Below are 12611 nucleotides of genomic sequence, written 5' to 3' on the forward strand. Positions count from 1 at the left end.
GCGGGCTGCTGTGCTTCAGCATCTCAGGGCTGATGCTGTCGGGGCCGCTGGCTTTCCTGGGTTTGAGGATTTTGAGTTGATGTTTTAGTTCCTGTATTGTAAATGGGTTATCTAAGGGATTTTGGTTATTCTTAATGATTTCTTCCAATTTATTTAGGTTTTTTAATATTTTAACCTGTTCTGGCTTTGGATTGTTTTCAACATTTTGGTAAAGTTTTTCAAAGTGTGTTTTCCAGATTTCTCCATTTTGAATTGGTATTTCATTTTTTGTTTTTGGGGTATTTATTCTGCCCATATAGTGGTCTTTTTTCTTACTGAGGAGTTGCTTGTAGTGCCGCAGGGCCTGGCAGTAGCTGAGGCGAGCCTCCTGGTTGTCGGGCTCTCTGTGTTTAGTGTTGGAGAGATGTCTCAGGTGTTTCCTAGAAGTTTCACACTCCTGGTCACACCACTGTTCTTTTTTTCTTTTAGACGATTTCATATTTTGGTTTTTAATTGTTTTAATGTTTGATTTTAAAGCCAGTCTCTCAAATATTTCATTCAGTGTTTTGGTGGCTGAGTTTATTCCGTTTTGGTTTATTTGATAGTGTGAGGATTGATATCTGTCTAACATGTTTTCAATCTCATCACTATTCAGGGCTCTTGTGTAGTTCTCTGTGCTGGGCTCTGACCATCTCTAACTGGGTGGCAGGGAGACCAGTTTTGTGGGATGTTTGGCTCTGACTTGTGGCTGCGCTGATCTTTTTAGGTAAAGTGTTATTTGGCTGTGGTCTGATAGTGGAGATTGTTGTCTGACTATAAACGCATTGTTGGCTTGTGGGTCCAGGTCAGTTATGGCGTAGTCCACCACACTGCTGCCCAGAGCCGAGCAGTATGTGAATCTCCCCAGAGAGTACCCCCTGGTCCTGCCATTGATGATATATAGACCCAGGCTTTTACATAGGCGCACTACCTGCTTCCTGCTCTTGTTTACCACGCTGTCGTGGCTGTGTCAGTGTGGAGGTGTGTGTGTGGCACAGCGGGGAGTCTCCGAACAGGTGTGTGTTCCCCTCTGTATTGATGTAGTCCATCTCTCTGCCAGTCCTGGCATTGAGATCGCCACACAGCAGTACAGAGCCCAGGGTCTGGAAGTGGCAGATTTCATTTTGAAGCTCATGAAAGCCTTCCTCATTATAGTAGGGGGAGTCTGCGGGTGGCATATAAATTGCACATAGGTATATATCTGTGTTATTTTGTAGGGTGTCTTTTCTGATTTTCATCCACAGGTGTGTGTCTCCTCTCTGTACTGGGCATAGGGCTGCTCGGAGCTCCTCCCTGTACCACACGATAATCCCCCACGAGGCCCTGCCACACCTGACTTTGGGTTTTTTATAGGAGGGCACAATCAGCTCCCTGTATCCATTGTATCCATCCAGTGTATAGACATATCTGCACAGCACCAAGTCTCTACAAGAATGAAAACATCTGAACTATTTACAGTGTTGATCAGTTCAGGGCCTGTGCTCTTCATTCCAAAAGTTGAGGAGCGTAAACCCTGCATATTCCAACTGCTTATTTTAAAGGACATGTTAATATATTTTATTATACTTGTCTCTTCTACATAAGAAAGTTTAATTTGTGGTCTACAACTGATATTATATTACTATTAATAATTATATATGGATATACATAATAATCACTCAAAGATTTTATCTTTGCATCAAAATATCAGAATAATTAAATCACATTTTTTCTTACTCTCCATCTCCACAACCATATATATGTGTGTTGAGGCTCAGTTAACTCAGCAGTGTGGTACAGATGACACTGAGGAGTTGCCTTATCTGGGCCAGCTGGGCAGCATCGGGCCTCCAGGCTCTGGAAGCCGCTGCTGCGTGGCTGTGTGGCTGTGCTGGTCCCTGGCTGTCCGCTCTGCTGTGCTGGACGGGCCCTCTGGGGATGGGGGGGTGGGGAATGGGGCCGCGGGGTCTCAGGGGCTGGGGCTGGGGTGGAGCCGGTGGCTGGGGATGTGGCCGGGGGCTGGGGGGTTTGCTCCTGGTCTCGAGGTGGGGGTGTGTGGGGTTTCGGCCCAGGGTTGTGTCCTTGAGGACCTTTGAGATGATCCTCACACCCGTCTTGTTGAGGTGGACGTGGTCATACAGGTGATGTGGCTGGATGTCTCAGTGGTGTGCCAGGTGGACGTTGGGGAGGAGGGCACATCTTCGGGACACTTCTGCGTTGATGGCCTGGATGATGTGCAGGGGCACGTCTGTGCGGGGCAGCAGTGTGGAGATGGAAATTTTGGCAGTTGGGAATTCCTCTGTGGCTTTCGTTGCTACCTGTCTCAGGGCTGAGGCCACATCGCCCCTGCGGGCACTCAGGTCGTTAGTGCCGGTGTGGATGAGGATGTGTTTGACTTGGCAAAGCCTCCTCTTGGAGAGCAGCTCCAGGGCTCTCTGTGCTGTGGAGCACCAAAGCTTTTTCACTTTTCGCCCAGGGAAGAGGCGCCTCTCAACCAGGAACTTCCCATTGGATTCGCTCAGAATGACCACCTCTGCGTTGACCTGCCACTCCGGGTTTGCGTCGGGAGTGGTGGGGGCAGCGGGTGTGTTTTGGGGGAGTGGCGTTTCAGGGGGTTGTGTATTAGTGGCAGGTCTGGTGATAGTGGGTGTGTCAGGAGTGGTGGGGAGTGTGGGTGGATCAGTGGGTGCGTCAGGGGTTGGAGGTGTTGTGGGGTCAGTGCAGTGCAGTCTCTGTGCTCCAGTGATGTGTAGCTCCTCTCTTAGCTCCTCCAGCTGGCTCTGCAGGCTCCTTAGCTGGCTGTGCTGGGGTGTCCTGGTCAGCTCCTCCCTCGCTCTGCGCAGCTCCGTCCTCAGGGTTTGGCTCTGCTCCTCCAGGTCTCTCACTGCTGCTCTCAGCTCATGGATCTCAGCCTTGTGCTGCATCTTTAGTCTGTGCATCTCATCCCGGAGCTGATCGCACAAGGAGGTCTGGGCCAGGGTGCTCAAGGTCTGCTCCCTGAACTCCGCAAACTCCAGCTCCAGCACTGATAGGCATTCCTTTAGTGTTTTAATGTTGCTGGAGAGTTTTGGGGAGACAGGGGGGCAGTCTGTGGGAGATGGGGCACTGTCTGGCTCCGTGTGGCTGGGGGCAGACTGCAGGGTGGCCGGCTCTGGCTCTTGTTTCTCTACCTCAGTCTGCTGCTTTGAGGTGTGGAAGCCGAGAGCTAATTGGTCCAGGCTGCTCTCGCTGCCCTGCACCATGATGGTCCCGTTGTGGTATACATTAAAAGTGAGCATCACACTGTCTGTGTCTTTCTCTACCAGCACTGAGATCTGCCTGCCTCTGCTAATGCCCCTCTTGTTGTTATTGGGGTATGTCTGGCACAGGGTTTTGTGAAAGGCGGTGTAGAACAGTAGATTGTTCTTGACCCTGTTTTCTCCTTTACCGGTGTAGTCTAGGATGAGGGTCTCAGGAGATGCTCTCATCACAGCTTGTTTGTAGTCCTTCTTAGCCTGTGCAGAGCGAATGTCTTCAGGGTATCGGATTTCAAAAGGCAGCTCTGCAGTCAGACTGCTGTTCGATAGATTTCTATCAGTCTCAGTGGCAGTTGGGCTCTCTCCTACTGTCACTCTATTCAAATCGGAGCTCTGCATTTTCATTGGCTGAGTCAACTACTGAGAATGCTTATTTATTTTATTAATACATATTTTTTTGTTTAATTATTTGTCTCTTACCTCCAATTCTTGTCTTCAGCTTTTCTTTTCTGACTTTTCTTCCTGAACTGTCTCTCTGCTTTCTTCTTTTTGTGTTTCTCTTAAAATTATTATTTTTTGAATACTTTTTCTTCTGAATTTCTATTCCATGTCTTCTGTGTATGTTTATAGTGCTATATATTCATTTGTAAATCACAAATTAAATCCGCTTATGTATAAAAACAAATGTTTTTTAGGAGCTCATATTCCTCTCTCTCTCTCTCTCTCTCTCTCTCTCTCTCTCTCAATTCATTTCATTTGTATTGTCAAAGCAATTGGACATACATACACATACATACATATACACTCACCTAAAGGATTATTAGGAACACCTGTTCAATTTCTCATTAATGCAATTATCTAATCAACCAATCACATGGCAGTTGCTTCAATGCATTTAGGGGTGTGGTCCTGGTCAAGACAATCTCCTGAACTCCAAACTGAATGTCTGAATGGGAATGAAAGGTGATTTAAGCAATTTTGAGCGTGGCATGGTTGTTGGTGCCAGACGGGCCGGTCTGAGTATTTCACAATCTGCTCAGTTACTGGGATTTTCACGCACAACCATTTCTAGGGTTTACAAAGAATGGTGTGAAAAGGGAAAAACATCCAGTATGCGGCAGTCCTGTGGGCGAAAATGCCTTGTTGATGCTAGAGCTCAGAGGAGAATGGGCCGACTCGATTCAAGCTGATAGAAGAGCAACTTTGACTGAAATAACCACTCGCTACAACCGAGGTATGCAGCAAAGCATTTGTGATGCCACAACACGTACAACCTTGAGGCGGATGGGCTACAACAGCAGAAGACCCCACTGGGTACCACTCATCTCCACTACAAATAGGAAAAAGAGGTGAGACATTCAGATGGTAGAGTCAGAATTTGGCGTAAACAGAATGAGAACATGGATCCATCATGTCTTGTTACCACTGTGCAGGCTGGTGGTGGTGGTGTAATGGTGTGGGGGATGTCTTCTTGGCACACTTTAGGCCCCTTAGTGCCAATTGGGCATCGTTTAAATGCTACGGCCTACCTGAGCATTGTTTCTGACCATGTCCATCCCTTTTTGACCACCATGTACCCATCCTCTGATGGCTACTTCCAGCAGGATAATGCACCATGTCACAAAGGTCGAATCATTTCAAATTGGTTTCTTGAACATGACAATGAGTTCACTGTACTAAACTGGCCCCCACAGTCACCAGATCTCAACCCAATAGAGCATCTTTGGGATGTGGTGGAACGGGAGCTTCGTGCCCTGGATGTGCATCCCACAAATCTCCATCAACTGCAAGATGCTATCCTATCAATATGGGCCAACATTTCTAAAGAATGCTTTCAGCACCTTGCTGAATCAATGCCACGTAGAATTAAAGCAGTTCTGAAGGCGAAAGGGGGTCAAACACAGTATTAGTATGGTGTTCCTAATAATCCTTTAGGTGAGTTCATCGTAGCTCTTAATACTCTCTTTCTGTCTGGAGGAGATATAATTGAAGTATTGTACACGTACCCGGCTACATTCAACACCCATTGCTGCACTGATATTTTTCCCTCCATTTTTCTTTATCCATTTTTTTTTTGCTGGAAGTTCCGTCAATACTCGTCAGCCTTTAAGAGACATCATGCAGCCAGGCCTCTTGGCTTGCGGCCACACCATCCTGAACGCGCCCGATCTCGTCAGATCTCGGAAGCTAAACGGGGCAGGGCCTGGTCAGTACTTGGATGGGAGACCTCCTAGAAATACCAGGTGCTGCAAGCTTTTCACGTCTCCTGGGTAACTTCATCGTAGCTCTTAATACTCTCTTTCTGTCTCCAGGAGATATAATTGAAGAATTGTACACGTACCCAGCTACTGTCAACACCCTTTGCTGCACTGATATTTTTCCATCCATTTTTCTTTTTTTTTTTTTTTTTTTTTGCTGGAAATTCCGTCAGTACCCGCCAGCCTTTAAGAGACATCATGCAGCCAGACATCTCGGCTTGCAGCCACACCGTCCTGAACGCGCCCGATCTCGTCAGATCTCGGAAGCTAAACGGGGCAGGACCTGGTCAGTACTTGAATGTGAGACCTCCTGGAAATACCTGGTGCTGCAAGCTTTTACGTCTCCTGGGTAACTTTATCGTAGCTCTTAATACTCTCTATCTGTCTGGAGGAGATATAATTGAAGAATTGTACACGTACCCGGCTACCTTCAACACGCTTTGCTGCACTGATATTTTTCCCTCCATTTTTCTTTTTTCTTTTGTTTTTTGCTGGAAGCTCCATCAATACCCTCCAGCCTTTAAGAGACATCATGCAGCCAGGTATCTCGGCTTGCGGCCACACCATCCTGAACTCGCCCGATCTCGTCAGATCTTGGAAGCTAAACGGGGCAGGACCTGGTCAGTACATGAATGTGAGACCTCCTGGAAATACCTGGTGCTGCAAGCTTTTACGTCTCCTGGGTAACTTTATCGTAGCTCTTAATACTCTCTATCTGTCTGGAGGAGATATTATTGAAGTATTGTACACGTACCCAGCTACTGTAAACACCCTTTGCTGCACTGATATTTTTCCATCCATTTTTCTTTTTTTTTTTTTTTTTTGCTGGAAGTTCCGTCAATACCCGCCAACCTTTAAGAGACATCATGCAGCCAGGCCTCTTGGATTGCGGCCACACTGTCCTGAATGCGCCCGATCTCGTCAGATCTCGGAAGCTAAACGGGGCAGGACCTGGTCAGTACTTGAATGTGAGACCTCCTGGAAATACCTGGTGCTGCAAGCTTTTACATCTCCTGGGTAACTTTATCATAGCTCTTAATACTCTCTATCTGTCTGGAGGAGATATAATTGAAGAATTGTACACGTACCCGGCTACCTTCAACACGCTTTGCTGCACTGATATTTCTCCCTCCATTTTTCTTTTTTCTTTTGTTTTTTCCTGGAAGTTCCATCAATACCCTCCAGCCTTTAAGAGACATCATGCAGCCAGGCCTCTTGGCTTGAGGCCACACCGTCCTGAAGACGCAAGATCTCGTCAGATCTCGGAAGAAAAACTGGGCAGGGCCTGGTCAGTAATTGGATGGGTGACCTCCTGGAAATACCAGGTGCTGAAAGCTTTTTACATCTCCTGGGTAACTTCAGCGTAGCTCTTAATACTCTCATTCAGTCTGGAGGAGATATAATTGAAGAATTGTACATGTACCCGGCTACTTTCAACACCCTGTCCTGCACTGATATTTTTCCCTCCATTTTTCTATTTATTTATTTTTTATTTTTTGCTGGAAGTTCTGTCAATACCCGCCAGCCTTTAAGAGACATCATGCAGCCCGGCCTCTTGGTTTGTGGCCACACCGTCCTGAACACGTCCGATCTCGTCAGATCTCGGAAGCTAAACGGGGCAGGGCCTCGTCAGTACTTGGATGGGAGACCTCCTGGAAATACCTGGTGCTGCAAGCTTTTTACGTCTCCTGGGAAACTTCATCGTAGCTCTTAATACTCTCATTCAGTCTGGAGGAGATATAATTGAAGTATTGTACACCTACCCGGCTACTTTCAACAGCCTTTGCTGCACTGATATTTTTCCCTCCATTTTCCATTTTTTTATTTTTTTTTTTTTGCTGGAAGTTCCGTCAATACCCGCCAGCCTTTAAGAGACATCATGCAGCCCGGCCTCTTGGTTTGTGGCCACACCGTCCTGAACACGTCCGATCTCGTCAGATCTCGGAAGCTAAACGGGGCAGGGCCTCGTCAGTACTTGGATGGGAGACCTCCTGGAAATACCTGGTGCTGCAAGCTTTTTACGTCTCCTGGGAAACTTCATCGTAGCTCTTAATACTCTCTATCTGTCTGGAGGAGATATAATTGAAGTATTGTACACCTACCCGGCTACTTTCAACAGCCTTTGCTGCACTGATATTTTTCCCTCCATTTTCCATTTTTTTTTTTTTTTTTTTTGCTGGAAGTTCCGTCAATACCCGCCAGCCTTTAAGAGACATCATGCAGCCAGGCATATTGGCTTGCGGCCACACCATCCTGAACGCGCCCGATCTCGTCAGATCTCGGAAGCTAAACGGGGCAGGGCCTGGTCAGTACTTGGATGGGAGACCTCCTAGAAATACCAGGTGCTGCAAGCTTTTCACGTCTCCTGGGTAACTTCATCGTAGCTCTTAATACTCTCTTTCTGTCTCCAGGAGATATAATTGAAGAATTGTACACGTACCCGGCTACTTTCAACACCCTTTGCTGCACTGGTATATTTCCCTCTATTTTTCTTTTTTTTTTTGCTGGCAGTTCCGTCAATACCCGCCAGCCTTTAAGAGACATCATGCAGCCAGACATCTCGGCTTGCGGCCACACCGTCCTGAACGCGCCCGATCTCGTCAGATCTCGGAAGCTAAACGGGGCAGGACCTGGTCAGTACTTGAATGTGAGACCTCCTGGAAATACCTGGTGCTGCAAGCTTTTACGTCTCCTGGGTAACTTTATCGTAGCTCTTAATACTCTCTATCTGTCTGGAGGAGATATAATTGAAGTATTGTACACGTACCCGGCTACTTTCAACACCCATTGCTGCACTGATATTTTTCCCTCCATTTTTCTTTTTTTTTTTTTTTTGCTGGAAGTTCTGTCAATACCCGCCAGCCATTAAGAGACATCATGCAGCCAGGCCTCTTGGCTTGCGGCCACACCGTCCTGAACGCGCCCGATCTCGTCAGATCTCGGAATTTAAACGGGGCAGGGCCTGGTCAGTACTTTTATGGGTGACCTTCTGGAAATACGAGGTGCTGCAAACTTTTTACGTCTCCTGGGTAACTTCATCGTAGCTCTTAATACTCTCTTTCTGTCTGGAGGAGATATAATTGAAGAATTGTACACGTACCCGGCTACTTTCAACACCCTTTCCTGAACTGATATTTTTCCCTCCATTTTTCTTTTTTTTTTTTTTTTTTTTTGCTGGAAATTCCGTCAATACCCGCCAGCCTTTAAGAGACATCATGCAGCCAGACATCTCAGCTTGCGGCCACACCGTCCTGAACGCGCCCGATCTTGTCAGATCTTGGAAGCTAAACGGGGCAAGGCCTGGTCAGTACTTGGATGGGTGTCCTCCTGGAAATACCTGGTGCTGCAAGCTTTTTACGTCTCCTGGGTAACTTCATCGTAGCTCTTAATACTCTCTTTCAGTCTGGAGGAGATATAATTGAAGAATTGTACACGTACCTGGCTACTTTCAACACCCTTTGCTGCACTGATATTTTTACCACCATTTCTCTTTTTTTTTATTTGCTGGATGTTCCGTCAAAACCCGCCAACCATTAAGAGACATCATGCAGCCAGGCCTCTTGGCTTGCAGCCACACCATCCTGAACGCGCCCGATCTCGTCAGATCTCGGAAACTAAACGGGGCAGGGCCTGGTCAGTACTTGGATGGGAGACCTCCTAGAAATACCAGGTGCTGCAAGCTTTTTACGTCTCCTGGGTAACTTCATCGTAGCTCTTAATACTCTCTTTCTGTCTCCAGGAGATATAATTGAAGAATTGTACACGTACCCGGCTACTTTCAACACCCTTTGCTGCACTGGTATATTTCCCTCTATTTTTCTTTATTTTTTTTGGTGGCAGTTCCGTAAATACCCGCCAGCCTTTAAGAGACATCATGCAGCCAGGCATCTCGGCTTGCGGCCACACCATCCTGAACGCGCCTGATCTCGTCAGATCTCGGAAGCTAAACGGGGCAGGACCTGGTCAGTACATGAAAGTGAGACCTCCTGGAAATACCTGGTGCTGCAAGCTTTTACGTCTCCTGGGTAACTTTATCGTAGCTCTCAATACTCTCTCTCTGTTTGGAGGAGATATAATTGAAGTATTGTACACGTATCCAGCTACTGTCAACACCCTTTGCTGCACTGATATTTTTCCATCCATTTTTCTTTTTTCTTTTTATATATTTTTTTTTTGCTGGAAGTTCCGTCAATACCCGCCAACCTTTAAGAGACATCATGCAGCCAGGCCTTTCGGCTTGTGGCCACACCATCCTGAATGCGCCCGATCTCGTCAGATCTCGGAAGCTAAACGGGGCAGGGCCTTGTCAGTACTTGGATGGGAGACCTCCTAGAAATACCAGGTGCTGCAAGCTTTTTACGTCTCCTGGGTAACTTCATCGTAGCTCTTAATACTCTCTTTCTGTCTCCAGGAGATATAATTGAAGAATTGTACACGTACCCGGCTACTTTCAACACCCTTTGCTGCACTGGTATATTTCCCTCTATTTTTCTTTTTTTTTTTGCTGGAAGTTCCGTCAATACCCGCCAACCTTTAGGAGACATCATGCAGCCAGGTCTCTTGGCTTGCGGCCACACCGTCCTGAATGCGCCCGATCTCGTCAGATCTCGGAAGCTAAATGGGGCAGGGCCTGGTCAGTACTTGGATGGGAGACCTCCTAGAAATACCAGGTGCTGCAAGCTTTTTACGTCTCCTGGGTAACGTCATCGTAGCTCTTAATACTCTCTTTCTGTCTCCAGGAGATATAATTGAAGAATTGTACACGTACCCGGCTACTTTCAACACCCTTTGCTGCACTGGTATATTTCCCTCTATTTTTCTTTTTTTTTTTGGTGGCAGTTCCGTCAATACCCGCCAGCCTTTAAGAGACATCATGCAGCCAGGCATCTCGGCTTGCGGCCACACCATCCTGAACGCGCCCGATCTCGTCAGATCTCGGAAGCTAAACGGGGCAGGACCTGGTCAGTACATGAAAGTGAGACCTCCTGGAAATACCTAGTGCTGCAAGCTTTTACGTCTCCTGGGTAACTTTATCGTAGCTCTCAATACTCTCTCTCTGTCTGGAGGAGATATAATTGAAGTATTGTACACGTATCCAGCTACTGTCAACACCCTTTGCTGCACTGATATTTTTCCATCCATTTTTCTTTTTTCTTTCTTTTTTTCTTTTTTTTTTTTGCTGGAAGTTCCGTCAATACCCGCCAACCTTTAAGAGACATCATGCAGCCAGGCCTTTCGGCTTGTGGCCACACCGTCCTGAATGCGCCCGATCTCGTCAGATCTCGGAAGCTAAACGGGGCAGGGCCTTGTCAGTACTTGGATGGGAGACCTCCTAGAAATACCAGGTGCTGCAAGCTTTTTACGTCTCCTGGGTAACTTCATCGTAGCTCTTAATACTCTCTTTCTGTCTCCAGGAGATATAATTGAAGAATTGTACACGTACCCGGCTACTTTCAACACCCTTCGCTGCACTGGTATATTTCCCTCTATTTTTCTTTTTTTTTTGCTGGAAGTTCCGTCAATACCCGCCAACCTTTAAGAGACATCATGCAGCCAGGTCTCTTGGCTTGCGGCCACACCGTCCTGAATGCGCCTGATCTCGTCAGATCTCGGAAGCTAAATGGGGCAGGGCCTGGTCAGTACTTGGATGGGAGACCTCCTAGAAATACCAGGTGCTGCAAGCTTTTTACGTCTCCTGGGTAACGTCATCGTAGCTCTTAATACTCTCTTTCTGTCTCCAGGAGATATAATTGAAGAATTGTACACGTACCCGGCTACTTTCAACACCCTTTGCTGCACTGGTATATTTCCCTCTATTTTTCTTTTTTTTTTTTGGTGGCAGTTCCGTCAATACCCGCCAGCCTTTAAGAGACATCATGCAGCCAGGCATCTCGGCTTGCGGCCACACCATCCTGAACGCGCCCGATCTCGTCAGATCTCGGAAGCTAAACGGGGCAGGACCTGGTCAGTACATGAAAGTGAGACCTCCTGGAAATACCTAGTGCTGCAAGCTTTTACGTCTCCTGGGTAACTTTATCGTAGCTCTCAATACTCTCTCTCTGTCTGGAGGAGATATAATTGAAGTATTGTACACGTATCCAGCTACTGTCAACACCCTTTGCTGCACTGATATTTTTCCATCCATTTTTCTTTTTTCTTTTTTTCTTTTTTTTTTTGCTGGAAGTTCCGTCAATACCCGTCAACCTTTAAGAGACATCATGCAGCCAGGCCTTTCGGCTTGTGGCCACACCGTCCTGAATGCGCCCGATCTCGTCAGATCTCGGAAGCTAAACGGGGCAGGGCCTTGTCAGTACTTGGATGGGAGACCTCCTAGAAATACCAGGTGCTGCAAGCTTTTTACGTCTCCTGGGTAACTTCATCGTAGCTCTTAATACTCTCTTTCTGTCTCCAGGAGATATAATTGAAGAATTGTACACGTACCCGGCTACTTTCAACACCCTTTGCTGCACTGGTATATTTCCCTCTATTTTTCTTTTTTTTTTTTGCTGGCAGTTCCGTCAATACCCGCCAGCCTTTAAGAGACATCATGCAGCCAGGCATCTCGGCTTGCGGCCACACCATCCTGAACGCGCCCGATCTCGTCAGATCTCGGAAGCTAAACGGGGCAGGACCTGGTCAGTACATGAAAGTGAGACCTCCTGGAATTACCTAGTGCTGCAAGCTTTTACGTCTCCTGGGTAACTTTATCGTAGCTCTTAATACTCTCTATCTGTCTGGAGGAGATATAATTGAAATATTGTACACGTACCCAGCTACTGTCAACACCCTTTGCTGCACTGATATTTTTCCATCCATTTTTCTTTTTTTTTTTTTTTTTTTGCTGGAAGTTCCGTCAATACCCGCCAACCTTTAAGAGACATCATGCAGCCAGGCTTTTCGGCTTGCGGCCACACCGTCCTGAACGTGCCCGATCTCGTAAGATCTCGGAAGCTAAACGGGGCAGGACCTGGTCAGTACTTGGATGGGAGACCTCCTGGAAATACCTGGTGCTGCAAGATTTTACGTCTCCTGGGTAACTTTATCGTAGCTCTTAGTTCTTTCTTTCTGTCTGGAGGAGATATAATTGAAGAATTGTACACGTACCCGGCTACTTTCAACA

General features: G+C 46.9%; 5 non-coding genes and 17 pseudogenes across 5 annotated transcripts; all 22 read left to right on the forward strand.

The window, feature by feature from the left end:
* Nucleotides 1-5369: 5369 nt before the first annotated feature.
* On the forward strand, nucleotides 5370-5488 carry LOC136769409 (5S ribosomal RNA). Its single transcript, XR_010822267.1, has one exon. It is a non-coding gene; the product is annotated as a 5S ribosomal RNA (ribosomal RNA).
* Nucleotides 5489-5707: 219 nt separating this feature from the next.
* On the forward strand, nucleotides 5708-5826 carry LOC136769387 (uncharacterized; annotated as a pseudogene).
* A 215-nt stretch (nucleotides 5827-6041) lies between these two features.
* On the forward strand, nucleotides 6042-6160 carry LOC136769676 (uncharacterized; annotated as a pseudogene).
* A 215-nt stretch (nucleotides 6161-6375) lies between these two features.
* On the forward strand, nucleotides 6376-6494 carry LOC136769542 (uncharacterized; annotated as a pseudogene).
* Nucleotides 6495-6709: 215 nt separating this feature from the next.
* LOC136769024 (uncharacterized) lies at nucleotides 6710-6828 on the forward strand (annotated as a pseudogene).
* Nucleotides 6829-7049: 221 nt separating this feature from the next.
* LOC136769498 (uncharacterized) lies at nucleotides 7050-7168 on the forward strand (annotated as a pseudogene).
* Nucleotides 7169-7388: 220 nt separating this feature from the next.
* Nucleotides 7389-7507, forward strand: LOC136769499 (uncharacterized; annotated as a pseudogene).
* A 219-nt stretch (nucleotides 7508-7726) lies between these two features.
* LOC136769420 (5S ribosomal RNA) lies at nucleotides 7727-7845 on the forward strand. The gene has a single exon (XR_010822268.1). It is a non-coding gene; the product is annotated as a 5S ribosomal RNA (ribosomal RNA).
* A 209-nt stretch (nucleotides 7846-8054) lies between these two features.
* LOC136769369 (uncharacterized) lies at nucleotides 8055-8173 on the forward strand (annotated as a pseudogene).
* Nucleotides 8174-8386: 213 nt separating this feature from the next.
* On the forward strand, nucleotides 8387-8505 carry LOC136769580 (uncharacterized; annotated as a pseudogene).
* Nucleotides 8506-8724: 219 nt separating this feature from the next.
* On the forward strand, nucleotides 8725-8843 carry LOC136769481 (uncharacterized; annotated as a pseudogene).
* Nucleotides 8844-9054: 211 nt separating this feature from the next.
* On the forward strand, nucleotides 9055-9173 carry LOC136769255 (5S ribosomal RNA). The gene has a single exon (XR_010822212.1). It is a non-coding gene; the product is annotated as a 5S ribosomal RNA (ribosomal RNA).
* Nucleotides 9174-9383: 210 nt separating this feature from the next.
* Nucleotides 9384-9502, forward strand: LOC136769661 (uncharacterized; annotated as a pseudogene).
* A 224-nt stretch (nucleotides 9503-9726) lies between these two features.
* Nucleotides 9727-9845, forward strand: LOC136769323 (uncharacterized; annotated as a pseudogene).
* Nucleotides 9846-10054: 209 nt separating this feature from the next.
* Nucleotides 10055-10173, forward strand: LOC136769207 (5S ribosomal RNA). The gene has a single exon (XR_010822165.1). It is a non-coding gene; the product is annotated as a 5S ribosomal RNA (ribosomal RNA).
* A 209-nt stretch (nucleotides 10174-10382) lies between these two features.
* Nucleotides 10383-10501, forward strand: LOC136768906 (uncharacterized; annotated as a pseudogene).
* Nucleotides 10502-10729: 228 nt separating this feature from the next.
* On the forward strand, nucleotides 10730-10848 carry LOC136769332 (uncharacterized; annotated as a pseudogene).
* Nucleotides 10849-11056: 208 nt separating this feature from the next.
* Nucleotides 11057-11175, forward strand: LOC136769270 (5S ribosomal RNA). The gene has a single exon (XR_010822226.1). It is a non-coding gene; the product is annotated as a 5S ribosomal RNA (ribosomal RNA).
* Nucleotides 11176-11385: 210 nt separating this feature from the next.
* Nucleotides 11386-11504, forward strand: LOC136768907 (uncharacterized; annotated as a pseudogene).
* Nucleotides 11505-11727: 223 nt separating this feature from the next.
* Nucleotides 11728-11846, forward strand: LOC136769333 (uncharacterized; annotated as a pseudogene).
* Nucleotides 11847-12056: 210 nt separating this feature from the next.
* LOC136768984 (uncharacterized) lies at nucleotides 12057-12175 on the forward strand (annotated as a pseudogene).
* A 216-nt stretch (nucleotides 12176-12391) lies between these two features.
* Nucleotides 12392-12510, forward strand: LOC136769376 (uncharacterized; annotated as a pseudogene).
* The last annotated feature ends 101 nt before the right edge of the window (nucleotides 12511-12611 follow it).

The sequence above is a fragment of the Amia ocellicauda genome, chromosome 14 (assembly GCF_036373705.1).
Source record: "Amia ocellicauda isolate fAmiCal2 chromosome 14, fAmiCal2.hap1, whole genome shotgun sequence".
Taxonomy (NCBI): domain Eukaryota; kingdom Metazoa; phylum Chordata; class Actinopteri; order Amiiformes; family Amiidae; genus Amia; species Amia ocellicauda.